At 30.9% G+C, this 7,128-nt stretch overlaps 1 pseudogene; it reads right to left on the bottom strand.

The window, feature by feature from the left end:
• Positions 1-677: 677 nt before the first annotated feature.
• On the bottom strand, positions 678-2,195 carry LOC149519298 (25S ribosomal RNA; annotated as a pseudogene).
• Between the last annotated feature and the right edge of the window lie 4,933 nt (positions 2,196-7,128).

Below are 7,128 nucleotides of genomic sequence, written 5' to 3'. Positions count from 1 at the left end.
GGATTAACTTAATCTTGACCATTGATTCATAGGGGCTTCAACTATAAATAGAGGGCCTTCCCCCTATTGGATATATAAAAATACTTGAATGAATACAAGTTACAACATTTTTAAGCATCTCTTACTTTCTATCCTTTTTTAGATTAAAAATGTATTTCAATGTTCTTTTGAGTGCTGACCCTTCAAGAGTGTCTTTAGGCTAACTTAGGCATACAATGAAGGAGTCCAACCTAAGGCCATACAGAACATTAGCATAAGTCCCAGGCCCATGACACCAGCATTTGGCAATGGTGTTTGAGGTAACATCTTGCACTAAAGGGCTAGCATTTGCTTATGGTGTTTGAGGCAATAATAGGCTAACATCTATTGATGGCATTGGATGTGATTACCTTTACCAACCAAGGCCAAATGTTGTAGATGGCATTCGAGGCAATAACCTATACCAAGGGCCAGCATATGCCAATGGAGTTTGAGGCAAGTGCCCACACCAAGGGCAAGCCTATCCCTGTAACAAATACCAAGGGCATTTGGTTATCATTTACTTGGACACTCAAGGGAAGGATGTCATCACCTGATCGAATCAGTTGTAATGGAGAACACCATTCATCTTCAACCTTAAAGGAGTGTGGCATAAAAAAATGAAGTGAAAGAAGTTTGGTGGGTATAAAGGAATGGATAAATCAAAGCGATAAAGGGCTGAATCTCAGTGGATCATGGCAATAAGGCCATTCTACCACTTACAATATCCCATTGCATATTTAAGTCATCTACAAAAGATTCTACTCACCATTCAGTGAGAATTAAGCTCTAAAAAAGCTTGCGTAACTTGTCTGCCTCGGAGACTGTACCTATGACACATGCCCTTCGGGGTCATTGGCCCTTACTGTAGGTTTACAATTGAGTGATATGTGCATGTGTCACTTCTAGCTTGAATTTTAACTTAGAGGCATTCAATCATAATCCAACACATGGTAGTTTCATGTTAATGGCTTTTCAACCAAGCACGATGACCAATTGTGCAAATCAATGGTTTCTCTCATACTAGATTAAATTATGATTGTGATGCTACCATCAAGAAGGTAAAACTAACTTATCTCATGATGGTCTAAACCCAGCTCATGTTCCTTATTAGTGGGTGAACAATCTAACACTTGGTGAATTCTAATTCACAACGATAGGAAGAGCCAACATCGAAGGATCAAAAAGCAATGTTGCTATGAATGCTTGGTTACCATAAGCCAATTATCCCTTGTGGTAACTTTTTTGATACCTCTAGCTTCAAATTTCAAAGGTCAAAAGGATCAATAAACCATGTTTTCATGGTTTATATTCGTACTAAAAATTAGAATCAAATTAACTTTTACCCTTTTGTTCCATAACAGATTTCTTTTCTCATTAAGCTCATATGAGGACACATGCGTTATCTTTTAATAGATGTGCCACCCTAGCCAAACTCTCTACTTGACAATATCTTCCATCTAGATCGATCAATCAAGGCCAACCTTGAATCTAAAAAAATAAGTCATACCCCACTTTTAATTCACAGAATAAGTAAAATAATATTAAAAGTAGTGATATTTCAATTTTGCCCAAGGGCTTCCACTTATCCTACAGCTCTTAAGTCATTTCACAAAGTCAGAGTAAAGTTAAGCTCAATAAGATATTCTTTTGCCACTAATTCTACCAAGCTCGATCCTTTGGCTGTGATTTCACTGGATAGTAGACAGAGATAGTGAGAATCTCATTAATCCATTCATGTGCATCCCTAATTAAATGGCGAGGTATTTAGCTACCTTAAAAAAGTCATAGTTACTCCCGCCGTCTACCTGCGCTTAGTTGAATTTCTTTACTTTGACATACAGAGCATTGGGCAGAAATCACATTACGTAAGCATCAGTAAAGACCATTGCAATGCTTTGTTTTAATTAAACAGTGGGATTCTCCTTATCTGTACCAGTTTTAAGTTAACTATTCATCACCTGAGGAAAGCCCTTAAGGGAGCCACTCCCAATCTGAATAAGATTATTTTGATGAAACCACATCTAAAGACTCTTCAAGTTCTGCAGATCAACTAGATCCAGAACCTCAAAACCAAAATCCTCAAACAGAAGATCGTGGTAAAAGAAAAGCATTAGATATATCTAACCCAAATATTGATGATTTTTTTCATTTTCCTGATTATTTACATTATCTGAAAGAATTAGCTCAGCATAAACCTCACCTAAAAAAGGATGAGATTAAGAAAACTTCAGAACCTGGCCAAACAAGCCAAGTAAAAGCTTAAGTCCTTATCATAGATTCATTAAACAAATAAACTATTACACAATGCGACACTTATTTAGATCTAACAAGAGTCCCTTTCAAAGACTATGGAAAAACCATAGATGATTTGGCATAATTTATGTCTATTATTGTCACAGCTTACAAAGACAACTGGAACAAAGAAAGGTTTTTTAATTATTTCTGTGGCACATGGCAATGAGACTTCTACAATTTCTTAAAAAATGGGAAACAACAACTCTAGGAGTAACCCAGAAATCTTCACTTTTTGCAACAAGTAATATACCTCAACTTTTAAAAGATTTAACACAAATCTTAAAAAATGAGTTTTATGGGAATACAAAAACTCTAGATCCCAATCAAGAAGCTTAACATTTTTTATCAAAATTAAAATTGTGTGATATTCTAAATTTAGATGATTTTTGCAGAAGACATATTTATGAATATCAAAAATTGGATGAAAAACATTCAAAATTTTGGTTACAGTAATTTTTCCTAAAACTTCCCTCACCATGGGATGAATTATGTTCTCAAAACTATAATACTTATTTAGAATTAAAAAGTAAATCCTCTAATGCCGTAAATCCTAGCATAGAATTATATGACACTCTTGGCTATAGAATACACTATGTGCATAGTCAAATTACAGAATATTACCTCAAGCAAAAGGCTGTCAAATAGGTAAAATCTAAACTTAGCTACAAACAATATACTAAAATTTTAAAAAATGATTTAGAATTTGGCTGTAATAAACAACCAGTTTGACAAAAAACTTGTTTTAAAAAGAAATGATTTTCTGGAAAAAATGAAAACTAGTAAAACCCGGTACAATTAAAAAGCCTAAAAAGGAAATTTTGTTGTTAAAAAGAAGAAAAAATCTTCTAAACAAACTTGCAAATGTTTTATTTGTGATGAAGAAGGACATTATGCAGATAGCTACTCTAACAAAGGAAAAAGTGCTAGAAAAATGACAAAAAAATTAGAAAAAAATACTCTTTAAATTTTGTTTGCAGATGAATTATCAGATAAAGAAATATTTTATGAAGTTTTTTCAAAAACTAATTATGATTCTTCTGATAGTGAATACGAATATATTGTTATGATGACTACAGACTCTAACCAAGATACTATTTCAGTTACTTCTTCTACAGGTACAAATACTACAAATGAAGAAGGTATGGTTAAACTAAAAAATGTGATGAGAAAAACTCATCATATTTCTGAAGAAAAGATTAAAAAACTTCAACTCATCAAACCAGATGAGATTTATAAAACAAGTTGGTTTAAAAATTTTCAGCCCTGGTTTAAATGCCATATAGAAAAACTATCTAAGGACATAGTAGCCAATGATTCTAAACAAGGATCAGTGGAAATACCTCTTTTTACAAAATAGAAAATAAACCATTTTCTAAAGAAATACCCAAAGGTAAAGTATATACACATCGGTATGATTATGATTACCATAAAACTGCTTTTTCTTTCTAGCAAAGACATGCCTATAATTGTTGTTTTAATGGATAATCGATTTAAAAACCCTATTAATGCTATTATTGGAAGAATCCAATCCAATTTAGTAACAGGAGTAGTTTTATTCAAAGTTAAACCAAACTACTTTATTTCTATTTTTTTATGAAAACATTGAAAAATGTTTATGTCTTGTATCAAAATAACCAATTTTGATATTGAAGAAAAGTCACATGATCTTTCAATCAACTAGTCAACAGTTTATGAGTTTACAAATACTACAAATACATCTATCAAACAAATAGATTCAAAAATTATTGAACTTTTTGAACCAAATTCTTTTGATTCAGAAATAAAACCAAAATTGATAAAACTCGAAGATTTATCTATACCACAAAGATGGTGTCTCGAGAATATTTTAGAATATACCTCTAAAAAACAGAAGGTCCCTATTTTAGAATTTTTTTTCTTCTCAGAAAAATCTTTATTTTAAAAATCCTTTTGCTTCACCCAATTTTAATCTAAACCTAGTTTTACCTCTTTCTAATGTTTTTAAACATCAAAAGGATGATGATAGAAAGAGTATATTGAGCAATCAATCTTTTTATACTCCTCACATAAGTTTTTTTTCAAGATTTCACAGTACAAACAGTATAGAAAATCTTCAAAGAGTAAACAGTATAAGCTATACAGGTAATGTTAAAATTCTTATTTTTGCAAGAGAAACTTTATCTTAGTAAAATACAGGTGATAATCAATCTTTTTATCATTCTGTTTTACATTCTCATACTTTTTTTTCTAGAACTCCTAGAAATCAAGAAATCAAAATGTTTCACTTTATTAATAATTTTAAATTAGCCCATGAAACTATTCAGTTTTTTAACAAGCCTAAAAACAGGCATTACACTTTTGTTAGGGGAGAATTTCGCTTTCAAGGTTATAAATCATATAGTCTTGATATTTTATTAGACATCGGAATAACTATCTATAGTTGTCATAGTAATGCATTACCATTAAGCAAATGGCAACCAATGAAACATCCTATTATAATAGTAGGAATTGATGGTAAAGAAACCATAGTAGGATATAAAGCAAAAAAAATTCTTGTATTTTTTAATAATCCAAAAATACTTTGTTTTCTTAATATGCATGGAGACATTTTATTAGGAAATAATTTGTTGCATTCTTACTTACCTTTTTTTATTTCATCTGATTATGTCACTCTTACAATAGATAAATAATCTATTAATATTCTTTTTTTGCAGGAATATAATCATATATGCGATAAGAACTTTCAACCCGAAAACCTAAAGCAAGGTATTATAAAAGCTATCAATGAAAAGCATTGGCTATATAAAATTTTGCAAGAAAATTTTAGTGAAGAACGACTAAAGCTATGGAAAAGAAGCCCAAGATATTGTGAGCTTACTCTACATGACCCAACCACGGTAATTCGAGTAAAGCCCATGATTTATACTAAACAGGATATAGATGAGTTCGAAATTCAAATTTCAAAACTACTAGAGAAAGGCTTGATAAAACCAACTACAAGTCCACATTCTAGCCAACATTCATGGTAAGAAACCATGCTAAAATAAAATGAGGTAAGCCCCGTATAGTTATCAATTACAAAAAATTAAATCAAAATCTTGTATTTGGTGGTAATTTTATTCCTCGTAAAGATGTTCTGTTACATTTAGCCAAAAATGATAAATATTTTTCAAATTTTGATTGTAAATTTGATTTTTGGCAAATCATGCTTAAACCCGAATCTAAATTATTAACTACTTTTCAGTGCACTTATAAGCCATTATCAATGGATTGTTATGCCTTTTAGTCTATGCAATACACCTCAAATATTTTAGCATTGAATGGATAAAATTTTTAGCAAACATAAACAATTTTGTTATGTATATATTAATGATATTCTTATCTTTTCTAATACCCTAGACGAGCACAGGAAACACTTGAATATTATTGCTCGAGAATTTATTTTGCATGGTATTATTTTAAGTCCCAAAAAGGTAAAACTCAAAAAAATAGAGATAGAATTTCTTGGTCTTAATCTTTATACTAATGGTTTAACATTACAGGATCACATTATTTCTAAGATTAAGGACTTTCTAGAAAAATTGAAAAATATCAAGCAGCTTCAATAGTTCTTAGGAATTATAAATTATGGCAGACAGTTTTTCAAAAATCTTTCTAAAAAGAAAAATATTTTGTTGAAAAAATTACGAAAAGATAATGATTTCATCTGGACAAAAGCGATTCTGATATTATTAAACAAATCAAATCAGAGCTAACCTATATTCTTAAAGTTTATCTACCTAACCAGGGTGATTTATTGATTCTATAGACAAATACCAGTGATAAACATTAGGGATGTGTCCTTAAAGCCAAAAATTTACATAAAAAGGATGAATTGATATGTGGCTACAATTCTGGTAAGTTCAAACCGAACAAAATAAAATATATTATATTCGAAAAACAATTATTAGCCATAAAAAATGGTGTTCAAAATTTTCATATATATTTAGCACTAGAAACCTTTGTTATCAAAACCAATAACCAACTTAAAAATAGAAAGCACTCTGAAAACCCTTGAAGAATTCATTGGTATAGTTTCCTTTGTCAATATGGTTTCTATATTGAGTTTATTAACTCTGATAAAAATATTCTAATTAATTTTCTTAGTAGACCAGATGGATCGAGGTAAACAACCTTAAAACCCAGGAGAATGGAGAACAGTCAAGATGAAACAACCTAAAAAAGGTTTGTCTTCTTCATCATCTTCCTCAACTCCTTCTACATCCAAATCTCTAACTCCAAATCCTTTCCTAAATCCTAATCAAGGATTTATTCATAGTCCTAACCTAGGATTATTTTTCTATCAACCAAACTAACCTCATGGCTATACCATTGAAACACTTCTAACCAGACCACCTTATATGCAAAAAAGAATTCCACCAAAATTCTTTCAATCTGCTCAGGATCCAAACCAATGGACAACCATGAGCTATTCTCAAATTGTTTTTTCAGCAGAACAACTGCTAGCAGAAACGAAAATCTCTAAACCAAAGATTAAAGATTTTTACAATCCTAGACTTGAACCACAAGTCTATGATATGCTAAATTATATTTGAAAATCTCATTTCTCTCAAAACAAAACACATTTTCGAAAGGGGATGACCAAACTAGCTGAATTTCTAGCTAAACAAGCTTCAAAAATTCAAAGAATTTAAAGAAGTAGCCCTCCAAAGCCTTTTGTCCACTAACTTGCTAAAATAGCAAGACATAGATTTTTTCGCTTTTGAAGAAAATGCATATTATGTCCAAGAGATAAACAATTTCTTGTGACTTTGTGAATATTTTGAAAATCAT

This window comes from Durio zibethinus, chromosome 4, assembly GCF_047325235.1.
Source record: "Durio zibethinus cultivar Kanyao isolate XHJ-2024 chromosome 4, ASM4732523v1, whole genome shotgun sequence".
Taxonomy (NCBI): Eukaryota; Viridiplantae; Streptophyta; class Magnoliopsida; order Malvales; family Malvaceae; genus Durio; species Durio zibethinus.
The sequence above is the reverse complement of the archived record's forward strand: the minus strand, read 5'-3'. Positions and strand labels throughout refer to the sequence as shown.